Source organism: Pantherophis guttatus, chromosome 2, assembly GCF_059756535.1.
Source record: "Pantherophis guttatus breed Tessera chromosome 2, ASM5975653v1, whole genome shotgun sequence".
Lineage (NCBI taxonomy): Eukaryota > Metazoa > Chordata > Lepidosauria > Squamata > Colubridae > Pantherophis > Pantherophis guttatus.
Genome location: NC_142064.1, coordinates 176,529,994 through 176,542,973, shown reverse-complemented (window position 1 = coordinate 176,542,973; position 12,980 = coordinate 176,529,994). Strand labels below are relative to the sequence as shown.

Genomic DNA, 12,980 nt, shown 5'->3' with positions numbered 1-12,980 from the left:
TACCCATGACTCACTGTGTGTTCAGTATTCAGTGATGTGGCCCCTATATTTTATAGTCTGATCCTAGGAAGACATTCTACCAGGCTAAGTACAGGTCTGGCCAAAGCTGCAATCATTGGGAGCAGTGTGACCATCCTGGTTCTCCTTGATCTCTCAATTATTTTCTGGATAGACTTGGGGATTGGAGTAAGAGGCAAGGGTGTGGGGGTGTTTGCATCCTTTCTTTCTGAACAGCTTCAGAGATAGAGTTTGAGCCAGAGGTTTGCCTTCTGCCCTTCATATATCCTTGAGATTTGGATTCTTTTTTGGAATCTTTTAGGCCTTTTTTAAGACTTTAAAAACTTTTTTTCCCCTCCCAGTGTTAGAGAAGGATCTCAGAAGGGCTTGCCTGGAAAATTGGTTGTGGATTTTGAACATGTTGTGTTTGGCCTCTGCTTGGGTTGTTTATATTGTATTGTTTGGCTCTTTTAAGTTTATTATTTATTTATTTGCCCAATTTTGCAAGTTAGGGAACTATACAAATCAATCAGTCAACCAATCAGTCAATCAATCAATCAATCAATCAATCAAACCATCAATGGCATAAACAAACAAACAGATGAATTGTTTAAAGTTTACAAAGATAGTTGACCTGCTTCTTTTTCCAGTTATTACTTATAACTTTTGGTATCTTATGAAGTCTCCAAAAACTAAAAATACTGACTTACAGGGCTTTTTTAAGCACTAGTAGTGATCATTAATATGCCTGGTTATAAACTTTGCTGCAGGAAAGAAAGGTTCCATTTAGGATTCCAGTCACCTCGTTCCATTCCACCTTAATTTCACTCTCCTCTCCCCAGAAAAAGGCACTTTGATTCCATGCCTGTTCAGCACCTTCAGTTCATTTGGCTTCTTCAGATAGGATTATCTCCCTCCCTCCTTGCAAGAGTTTTCTTTCTTTCCAAGCTGCTGATAGGTATTATTCATGGGTCTGAAGGATATTCTTGAAGCTTCATAAGAAACTCTACTAAGCAGATGGAGGTCATTCTTACTGCATATTAATAATGATGAAGATAACGATAATGTTCTTAGTTCTTATATGCCCATTTAGGTAAAATATTCCCCTTCTGCCCAAAAAAGACAGGAAGGAGGTAGTCAAAGTTAAAAAATGAGAACATAGCAGAAGTCACTTATATGTTAATGGAAAGGAATACATTATAAATAAGCAAAGTGTTCCCTAATAGACTTTTTATCTATCATAATGTTTGTGTTGTTGTGTAATCTTTATTGCTGTGATAAAGCTTACCCAGATGAGAAATTTAGGATTAACCTCTCAGTTTAATTTATCTCCTTCACTTTGCTAAAGGAAAGCAAATTTCCCTTTATTAAATCAAATCAAGAAAGCATTACTGTGAGTAAGCAGTTGTCTGCATCTTCCCGTTCACCTTTCCAGCAGAAAACAGGCTTAAAGCATTTTCAAGTAGTTAAATGAGGATAAGGTTGTGATTAGCTGGTGGTGCAGGCAAAGCTACAGAGTGGAAGTTTTAGTACCCACTCTAACTAGTTTGCACAGGGAAAATAGGAATGAGATTCTACCAATAGTCCTACTAAAGCCTACTGGATTTAGACCTACAAGCTCCCACTACAAAAGGACAGACAAGTTCCCTTCTTGCCTGCACTAGTTTGCTAGATTGCAGAGACAAAAGGGAAGTGAGTTGAGTTGTGACAGGTGACTGTCACAAAATTTGCAGGAGGGTTGTGGACAGGATGTGAATCTTCAGGTTGCAGATTCACAGGGACTTGGAAGAAACATTATCTGAGCCCTCTTAAAGCAGGTTCAGGTTGGGATACAATACAGAGACAATATTGACGGTATTTGTTGATGACCTCTGGCAGAGCAGGATGGGATAATGACATTGTACTGGTTCTGTTTGATCTCTAGTGGCTTTTGATACCATCCATCGTGGTATCTTTCTGGAATGGATTAGGAATGAGTGGCCCATGTTATAATTGTTGTTCTCCTTTTTCTGTGGTTAGCTGATGGGGCAGGTTAACCTGTCTTGTGAATTGACTTGACACACTCCTCCCCCTCCTCTGTTTAAGTTCTACATGAAACAACCAGTAAGATCATCTATCAACATAGGATCAGATATCAACAGTATGTTGATCATACCCATCTGTACATCTCATCTCCAGGTTAATCAAATGATGCTGTCAAGGTATTTTCCTGATTCCTGAAGGCTTTTAGGATTTAGATGGGGAGTAAGAGCTCAACTCTTTTGCTTCTGATGTTTTGTTAATAGCTGCTTTAAGGATAGAAGCTCTGGTCCAATCTTCCAGATAGTCAGAGAAAAATGGAATTATAAAATAATCCAGTTGTGACTTACTCTCAGAGCATTCTTCTTCCCATATTTATACCTGAGATCAGGGATCTTATTATTCAAGTGAATTGTGGATAAACTCAGATAGGAGATTTTATTCCCCCAGAATTACTGAGGGATTTCTGGAACTAATAATGCTGGTTATTTACCCATGTAACAATTATAAACCCATATAAGTGTTCAGCACATTTCTCCACTACCTAGGCATCCCTCCCCCCCACCTTAATCCCTGTTTATGAAAACAAAGATAATAGATTAGACCTAACAATTATAGGACCATACATCTGCTTAATATGATCGGCAAACTATTTGCTAAATACTCTTATCTCAAATTACTACATTGAGTTGAAAGTGAAAACATTCTCATTAAGGAAAAGGTCAAATTCAAAGGAGACTAAGAAATTCTGGATTTATGATTGGTTCATCCCCATTCAGCCAAATAATATTCCTCTTCACCCAGACATTTTGTTTTTGTAGCCTTCATTTCAAATCAGCTTTTGATTGGATCCCAAGGGAGTGGTTGTGAAGAAAAATGAAGAGGTTCCTTCATAAGCAGAAGATTGCTTCTTATTTCATCTCATTTCTCAGTTCTTCTAACACCTTTTTAAGAGTTAGAGATTAACCTTAGGGACATCTCTCCAGAACTGTCACAGCTCAAGAAGGAGTAATTTTAGACAGCCAGTTTGGTCTAGTGGTTAAGGTCCAGGTTAGAAAGCAGGAGACCATGATGTCACTCCCCCACGCCACTCCATGCACAAAACCATCTGAGTGACCTTGGGCCAGTCAACTCTTTCAATCCTAGGAAGAAAGGAATGACAAATAACTTATGAAATCTTGTCAAGAAGGCAAAACGGACAAAGACATGCATGTGAACACATGCACACAGACACACGCATGCACACACACACACACACACATCAAACATGTCCAGCTTGCAGAGGCCTATGATAAAAATCTGTTACATTTTTCATCCTATCCTACACATTTACACCAGGGTAATGGCTCTTCCAGTTAAGTATGATGAGGACTGCAGTGTTATAAGAAGTATTACAGGTGTGTCTTACTGATATGGTACAAAGATGATATTGATTCAACACACTGAATATAAAGAGCTTGTACTTTTCATAAAGAATAAAGAAAAATGGCATTCTTCCAGTAAGCCTATTGACATGGTTTCTGCATGAAGAGAAAATATGTAAATCTTTTGTAGAAAAAACCCCAAGGAGCTTATTGTACATCTCTAGAGATAGTTTCCAGCTCTTCTTCTTATCAAAAGGCTAATGCATTCTTCTTTATAAAAGCACTTTTTTTTAGTGATCAGATCTAATCTGCTTAAGGGAAGGTCTTGAAGTGCAAAACTTCAACATTTGGGAACGATGAAATTATCTGCAAAAGTCTTAAGTCGCCTAAAATGTTTTACAGAGTTCATCAACCTAAGGGCACGTCAGTTTAGTTCTTCGCTTATGATTTTCACTGGTCAGCGCTTTTGTAGATGCTTAGCTTGAAGACAAGGAAGGTGTCAGCCTTTCTTCAAACAAAGTATAAAGAGAATTACCCAGGGACAAACCTTTGAGATTTAAAGGGCATAGAATAAAATAGCTGCTTTAATTTCTAAATTTTCATGGTTTTAGTATTTCAAAGCAGGATGAAAATACCCACAATCACAAGCCTTTTTCCAACATTAATCTTTTCGTTTTTTTAAACTAGTATTTAAAACTCATGCAAGATTTTTTAGTGGTTCGAATAGGATTATTACTAAAGCTATATGTCAGTCACCTGAGAAACAGTGTCTAGATTCAAGCAAAGGCTGCAGAGAAGGGACGGTTCATGTCATTACATCTGGTCAATACAAATAATCATTACTGAATTACAGGTACTGGACGAATTCCATATAGCATTTACATTCAGAATTAAATATCACACTGTATAACATAGATATTCACTTTTAAATCTTCACAGCATATAAAAAATCTTTTAAAATATTTACATAGAGAATGTTGAACTTAATTTTATATCCTTCATCAATGTTGAAAATATTCAGATCAATATTTGAGAGGCTGCAACCAAGAGGAGGGGGATCAACTTACTTTCCAAAGCACCAGAGGGCAGGATAAGAAACAATGGATGTAAGAAAAATAGACAATAGAAAATTTTGAATACCCTTATCTGAAGTACTTTATTAAAAATGTGAAGCAAAATATTTAGTGCAAGTTAATCTTTGATGGCGAGTTATATAAATATGTCCATAAATTAAAATATCTATGCAAGAGAAGAGTTAAAATTAACTACAGTGATTTTATTCAGCCCACAAGATCAATATGTTTAGTAGATAGCTCAAAGACCTTTGGTGTCCCTGTCGACATCACAGAATAAAACCAGAAAAGGGAATTTACTTAGTGTGTGTAACAGGGGCACCCATCTTTACTTTTTTGATCCCTTTCTGATGATTGACTGCTATGTAGCATCACAGTTCAGATTGGGTTACAAATATAATAATCAAGAAGAGCTCTACAAATCTAGAATCAGATTCAAACATAAGTGGAAGTAGAATGTTCATACAGATAATCCTTGATTTATGATCATTTATATAATGATGATTCAAAGTTACTATGGCCTCTGAAAAGGGAGCTTACAACCCATATTCACACTTACAATCATTGCAATCCATGTGATCATATGATTGCAATTTGGACACTTGGCAACCTCCTTGCATTTATGACCAATTGCAGTGTTCTGTACATCATGATACCAAAGAAACTTCTCCCATATGTTTAGTTCCCTGATAAATAGTCATTTGGGGCTCAGTGCCCTGAAGGAGGTTGCTTGTAGAATTGCTTCTGAAGGTACATTCCACATTCCCTGAGTGTGGAATGGAAGACTGATTTAAAGAATGCTGAGATACCAACGAAAGACATACAGTCTGAGACCCCAGCCTCACCCCTGAAAGCACTTTTTCCCATGATACTGTCATACATCAGAGAAATACAAGAATTAGATGCATCTCAGCTGTCATTCAAAAATCAAAATATTGTCTATACCTGTCTTTCCCAGGTGGATATTTTTCGGGTGGTCTGTGATTTTCTGCTAGCTAGCATTTTGGGGAGTTGCAACCCCAACACACTAATTTATGATTATTTACAACATTTTCTTGTCATCTAAACCAACTATTATGCAAATAATAATATGGGAAGTTGGCATTCTTGGTAGACAGGAAGTGTGATCATCTGGTTTCTCACAGGCCTGAAGTAGATTTCAATTCAGGAAACTCTTTTGGAAATGGTGAATAGGAGAAATATTTTTCCCAGTTCCGGTTTCCTTTGTGGCTCTTGAAAATCGGTTTCATGCAGTTTGGAAAAGAATACTGAGGTGAGAAAAAGTGGAGCCAGTAAAAGTAGCTTCCCCTCTTTCTCAGTTTGGCATCTGCTGAATGACAAAATGGCACAGGTAGGTAGGTTCCATAGCCATGGTTTTACATCATTTTAGGTTTTCAGTTATTGTTCTATTAAACATACTGGTAATTTTAGTAACACTAATGTCGATCCATTTTGTCACCTAATAATAATTCTAAAAAGTATTTTGAGTGTTAAAATCAGTTGGTCAGTGCACACAGAAACCAATTATGCTATTGTTCTGACCCAGCTCCCCAAACACGACAAACCCCCAAAAGATTCCTTTATTAGGAATGCCGGCAGCCCCAGCAAAAAGTTTCTCCTGAAGACTAACAAGTCCATCTGGCCAGAAGATAAATAGTTGTCTGTCACACCTATTCATCTCCACCCCCTGCCTTTTATCCCCAGAGTTAGGGTAGGGCCTCGCTAGCAGCAGTGGCTCTTTCTTCTCCATGACTTTTGGCCTACGACTTTCCACTGCTCTCCCCTTCTCTGCCTTCTGCACAGCTGCACGTCAGGCACTGGACCCAGCTGTTCCTCCTCTTCTTCAGCAACTACCTCCAGACCTGGGGGCTGTTGACTCTCCATCTGAGGGCTGGCAGATGGCCCAGTCTCCACCTCTGTCTCTCTCTCTCTGCCAGTTCCATCCCCTCTTCCCCTTTGGAGCTCCCAGGTTGCCTTGATGCTGACCCTGACTCCCATGCCTCAGCTTTCTCCTCTGATTTGGCTGCTGTAGGGGCCGGAGACCAACAGGCCACAACAGTTATTCTGTAACATGGTTTGGTAGCATAGCACTGAATAATATTGCTACATATTTGCTATGGCCTCCATGCTCTTTTGTTATTTGAATGTTGTCTTTAGTGGTAGCTGTCTACAAATGCCAGGTGGAAATGTGAGGGTGCCTGATCATGCACAAGTACACCTGCAAGTGTGGGAGAGATGAACAATGGAGGAATATGTTTTTCCCATCTCCTTTTAATATAAGCAAATGGTCTCTAGAAGTGAATTTTTACACTGTTCTTAATAGTGTGTAAATAGTAGCTAGATCCTATGATGTGTGTCTTTTCTCAGATTGTCAATTGGACTTATGTCTTCAGCAGTAATAGGTTCCATTTCCCTTTGCTTTGCTTTATTCGTTTTAAACTACTATTCCATTGGCTGGTTTGTTTGTTTGTTTGCACTTTCATTACTCTCTTTTGTTATTTCCATTCATTGTATAGGACAGATAGTTCAGGAAGAGCTACTGCTTTTTTTGTAAGCACAAATATTTTCAGGATCTTTTCTGGCTCTTGCATTTGGCCAAGAGTGCATTGAAATGGCACAGCACACTTTGCTATCACAGTTGAGTAACTCCTATTTCTTTGCTTCTCTGTGTGTATTGGGTTGAGGTGGGGAACAGGACAGTGTGAGATATAATATAGCAGATGAAAAAACATACACAATGTGATATCATGTTGCTATCCTTCTCCGTCTCCATATTTTTATGAGTTGGTTTCTGCAGGAGGGTGAGATGTATTGATGTGACACATAATTAAGTTATTTTGTTGTTTTCTATAATATTAGAAATATTTCACTGTCCTCTGGATGTTACACTTGTCTCAGAAGGAAAAAACAGTGGGATCGCTAAAATGGGATTAGTTAATGTTACTGCAACTCTATATGCCACTAGCAAGTAACACAGTACCTTCTGTGATTTGGACTACAGTTGCTACTGAAGATGGTAGAAAGTTGAAGGCATCAGGTTACTTATTATCGCTGCTGTAATTGTTTGAAAGTTTACCCTATTAAATATAGAGAGGCTTATATCTCAGTCAAAAAATAATAATGTAAGAAGCTCAGTATAAAGGAGTTGTAATCTAAGATGTTGCATTCCTAAATATAAACCTTTTTAATTAATTTAGTTGTCATAACTTTCTGCCTATGAAAATTTGGTAGTTAAAAGAAAATAAAAGTGTGAAAAGCCAGAATTAAGAAGACAGCAACAGACAGCAAATGCCGCCTCTGCAAAGAAACTGAAGAATCAGTGGACCATCTAGTTAACTGCTGCAAGAAGGCTGCACAGACTGACTATAAATAATGCCATGATGAAATACCAACAATGGTGCACTGGAAAATCTGCAAGAAATACCATTTAAGTGAAAGCAAGAAGTGATAGGACCACAAAGTAGACAACATGAAAGAAAATAAGGAAACTAAAGTCCTCTAGGACTTTAGAATTCAAACAGACAAGCATCTGCCACATAACACTTCAGACTTAACCATGGTTGATAAGAAAGACAAAAAAAGTCTGGATAGTAGATGATGCAGCACCTGGAGTCAGCAGAATAGAACTGGCTTGGAGAATGGTGTTGGGACTGAATACTACAAGGTTGAAAATAGCACATGTACATTGGTCTGTGAAACAGATTAATTGAATTTTGTCTCTCTCATACTGGAAATTAGCAAATACCTTTCTCTTCTTAACTCTCTCTCTCTCCATTTCAAAGCAGAGGCACCATTTCTACATTTCAAAGGACTAGGGTGAAGCCCCTTCTATACTGAAATTCAAGTAAGCCATGTCCCATGAAAAACAATGGATGTACGTAGGCTTTTGCAACCACTGTTAGTGGCTGTATTGATTTAGTGTCATGTTTAAACAATTCCACCCACCACTGTTAGTCTTTGAAAAACTATGGACATTGCTTGAAGGGAGGAGTCATAGAAATAGTCACCAATTAATATCAGTATTGCTTTGAACATTGTTTTTAAGTGAAACTCGAAGTTGGAAGCACCTGGTTGATCTTGGAAGATTATATGGTCCACCCTTGTTAATATTCAGATGAGATTAAACGTTACCTGTAAATTCAAAGTTATTGACCAGAGATTGAAAAATGTTGACTGAGATTGAAAAAAAACCTAGATGAAGTCTGTGGCAAGCCACGTTTAGTATACTGCCAAGGAAACAGCATGGATGCAGATGTTAGGAACTGAACTTTACTCAGAGATATCAATATCTTTAAGTAACCTAAAAGGAAATAATAGATTAAATGTAAGCTTTACTGTATGCTATTTTTATACTATTCTTACTTTAATATAATAAACTGGAAAGAAGAAGCATGAATTGGAATGAAAATTGTCATTTCAAGTTTGAATACCTTACATCCTGCAGATCTGGTTACCTCAGTAAAGCTCTTTGTTTACAATAATTAATTTCTCACTGATTGAAGCTGAATAAATTACATTAAGCATGAATGTTAAAGAATGTTTTCATTTTTTCCCCTATCAACTCCAGGAAGAAGGAAAAAGATCTAATTTTTTTCTTTCTGATTGACTCTTCAAAAATGATTTCCCATCCAGGAAAGAGAATTCAGTTTTGTTTTATTTTAAGTTACTAAATCACACAGTTGGAAGTCCCCCCCTTCCCCCCACACAATATTGCCTTTTTAAAAAATAGCACATTCTCACATTCTCATTTTAAAGATTGAGACTGTCAAGGAGAGAATGTGATTAGTTTATCTCTTCTTCTTCTTCTTCACACTATTTCAAAGAAACATGCCACAGTGTGAACATTACAAACAAGAATGGGCAAAGGATCTAATTACATTGCAGGATGAAGCAATTCTCCTCAACCTTCTGCTTTCCTGATGTGTTAGGATTAAAAAAACCTAGAACTGTAAGACAATTGCCCTGCCATTGTGAAAATTGTATATTCCAAAACATTTGAGACTAAGTTAATTTAAGCTATATATTAGCAAAATCATGAAGAGAATTGGACTGTTTCTTTAGGATAAAGGCAGAAATTGTATTCTGTTTAAGATAAAGGCAGGATGCGGGAGACACATTCAGATTTGCAAGTTTCTTGTAAGTCCTTCTAATTAGACCAGACTTGGAAACCAAAGTTATAAACAGTAAAACTTTTTTTATTATAGGATTACAGTTACATAATTTTGCAAGTCTAAAAAGAACTAAAGAAGAATCAAATCTGAGATGTTTTCTCAATTTGTATCCCTGCTTTGGACCTAGAATTCTCTTATCCAATGATCCTCTTGGCTGTGGCTATTGTTCTCATTCCTCAAAGTTTATTATTACAATATATTACAGTTCTTGTGATAAAAGGTAAAGGATTGTACAATTGGTAATCAAAAATATTTGAATGGCATGAATTTGTCTATCCCCTATTTAAGTAAATCATTGAAATGAACAATCGGGCCAAAAAAATTATACTTGTTCTCTTTAGTAAAAAGTTGTGCCAGTACATACCTAAACCATGGTTCGTTCAAATTGTTATTGGAATAAAAAAGGAGTTTGCAAGATTCCTATATTTGCCATAGCAACAGGGAGATGACACTAGAGTTTTGTGATTCCACTTTGTAGTGGTTGCTTGGAAACAGCAACAGATGAACTGATGGGAAAAGAACACAATAGAATTGATCTGAAACAGAGTCAAGGTGTTCAAAGCAATTAAAAAAGAAAGCCAGCAAGAGTACAGTGGAGAAATAATTTGTTCAAAGGAGTGATGGGCAAGTGGATGGCATAAATGTATTTCTGCATAATGGATAATTAGTCCCTGTGACTGGGTTCACACAAAAAACTAAAAATAGGGTTGAGTAATTTATAATTCAATGTGTTGTGAGAACTCATCTGCATTTTTCTAAATCATCAATCATATTTAGTTAACTGGGGATTAGGGCCTGTCAGGAAATGGAATTTAGATTAAATGGGATGCATAAAGGAAATGGAGTGATCAGAAACATGATCACATTACCACTTGGAATATCACAATGGTAGATACCAGGATGAATCGTTGAAGGGCAACACATTAAACTTTATTGACTGAAGTTAGGTATAAATATTCACCATTTACACAGATCAAGATTCTTACTTTTACCATTGGTTCATTTAGCCTTTAAATTTAAATGATTGAATTATAATGTGTTATGAGTTTTCTTAACTAGTAAATGATTATTAAATTATTGAAAGGAATATTTCATTCATTTCAAATCTTTTCTTCCACAACTTTGTAAGAAACTCCATCATATTTAGGAAGTGGCAGTATCATGCACTATGATCCCTACTTTCTTTTGAGGAAACCTGTTATGAAATGATAATTACCTAACTTGTTGGGTTGGCAATATATAAACCATCATTGTAGCTTTAAGAATGCTGTATTGCATCATACTGTGTCCTGATTGGTTAGCTCTGTAGCTAATGTCCTTAAAAGAGAGCTAGAAACATGATTTGTCTCTCTTTACTGCCTCTTTGCTGATCATTACTGCTTTTTGCTGTGTTTGCTGTGTTTATTGTGTATGACTACAACAACTGGTAAGAAGACTTTGTTATTGGATTATCCCTGGACTATTGTTTTACTATCTATTGCTTTATATGTGTATGACCTGGACTGTTTATTGGACTGTGCCTTATTACTATTTCCTGAAAGTAAACACAACTCAGTGTATCTGTGTGTTGGCTGTGTTTGTTCATAACTACTCTCAATCGCTTTCATGTGCACACCCTTGCTACTCAAGGGTTGCTGTGCAAATTCCTTAACAAAACCTTCTCTCTCTCTATTTGTCTCAAATTTGGTAAAGTGGGTCCATTATCAGCACTTACAGTTGATTCTGAAAGTTGCTTATAGTCATAATGAATAATAGCTATGATAAATTGCTGATATTTATTTATTTATGCATTTATTTATTTATGTGTCTGTTGCCCATCTTGTTTCAAAATGACAGTGGGTGGTTCGCAGCATTAAAAGCATACAGTAAAACCATGATATAAATATTTCTAAATCAATAAAGATGGAATTATAATCAAAGATAAAGTTATAGTTAAAAGATGGGGAGAAGGGAACTGGGTATGTGTTTGTGGGGGAGAAGTAGTATTGTCTCTTAATTCATCAGCCACTTTCAATGTGATGTTCCCCCAAGCCATCTAGCAGACCCAGGTCTTCAGGACCTTACAGAAGGTCAGAAGGGTGGGAGCCAATCTCACCTCAGGTGGTAAAATGTTCCAAAGGGCAGGAGTTATGGACCCCGCCTGCTGAAATTCCATTATTGATGGGGCCTGCAGCATGCATCCTCTGCTGGCGTGGGTCATGTTATATCATGAAGTGCAAAAAATATAGGTTGGGGCATGAAGCAACCAACATCTATGTTGAAGTCCCTTGACCACCCTAACATGGATGGAGCAGAAAAAATGTGCATCTTCTGCACTGAACATGCTTATGCCATGTTGAGAATCCTCTTGAAAAGAGAGCTGTAACTCCATCTGAGAAGTCAAAAGTTTGGACTGTCCTGTTTTCAGGATTTCCATCATGCTGCTCCATCATGCTGCTCCATCATAATCTCACTTGATCTAAGAGTGGTTGGGATCCGCCCCACTTTAGTCATCTAAGCTGCTGACCATCACCAGAATAGGGGATTAGATGTTGCAATTTAGCTCTGTATAAGCATATGCCAAAATAGAAGATACAGTGTCATAATTATTACTATGTCTTGAAGAAAAATTACAAGGGTTTTAATTTATAATTATTAAGGTGCAGGAATGAATTGCAGTGTTTCTAAGGCAAATCTTATAGCAGAAACAATTATCCAAATTTATGAATTCATAAAATGAGCCCATGAATCCCAACTTTTGCTATGAGTTTAGAACGGCTTTTATAATATTTTATAATATTTACAGTATACTGCATTAATTTTTTTTTCAGATCAATAATTAGGATATTCAATTGTCTAAAAGGCATTCCTGTTTTCTATTCTTTAGCAGATTGTGTTTATTGAGTGTAGGGTGGGCCATATAACCACTTATGAGGAATATATTGGGCAAATTAAATACTTCATTTAATAAAAAATGGCCATTCTTGCTAATTAAGATATTTATTTTAAAAAGAATAAGGTCCTTGATACAATTATTACCTAATTTGTTTGTGTTATTTTTCTAATATAAGCTGTTATTCAATTGCTCACATCAAATGATGAATTTTATCTCATTACTTAAAGTAAATAAATGGCTAATTAGTTTTATCCTTGTAATGTATGTATTCCCAGTATAAAAGCATCATTCTTTAACAAGAGAAATCCATTGGTCAAATACAATCTGAGCCAATGAAAAAGATCACTTTAAGAAACAGCTTTCATTGCTTTTTTTTTTTGCTTTTTTGCTTTTTTTAATTTATATGTCCCCCTTCTCTGGAGACCCTGGGTGGCTTACAATGCGTTAAGCAATAGCCTTCATACTTTTGTATATTTATACA

At 36.6% G+C, this 12,980-nt stretch overlaps 1 long non-coding RNA gene across 1 annotated transcript; it reads right to left on the bottom strand.

Annotated features, from left to right (window-relative positions):
- Positions 1 to 2,752: 2,752 nt before the first annotated feature.
- LOC117660600 (uncharacterized) lies at positions 2,753 to 10,068 on the bottom strand. Its single transcript, XR_004589727.3, has 2 exons — positions 9,989 to 10,068; positions 2,753 to 3,158 (listed from the first exon to the last, which is right to left on the bottom strand). It is a non-coding gene; the product is annotated as an uncharacterized LOC117660600 (long non-coding RNA).
- Positions 10,069 to 12,980: the final 2,912 nt, after the last annotated feature.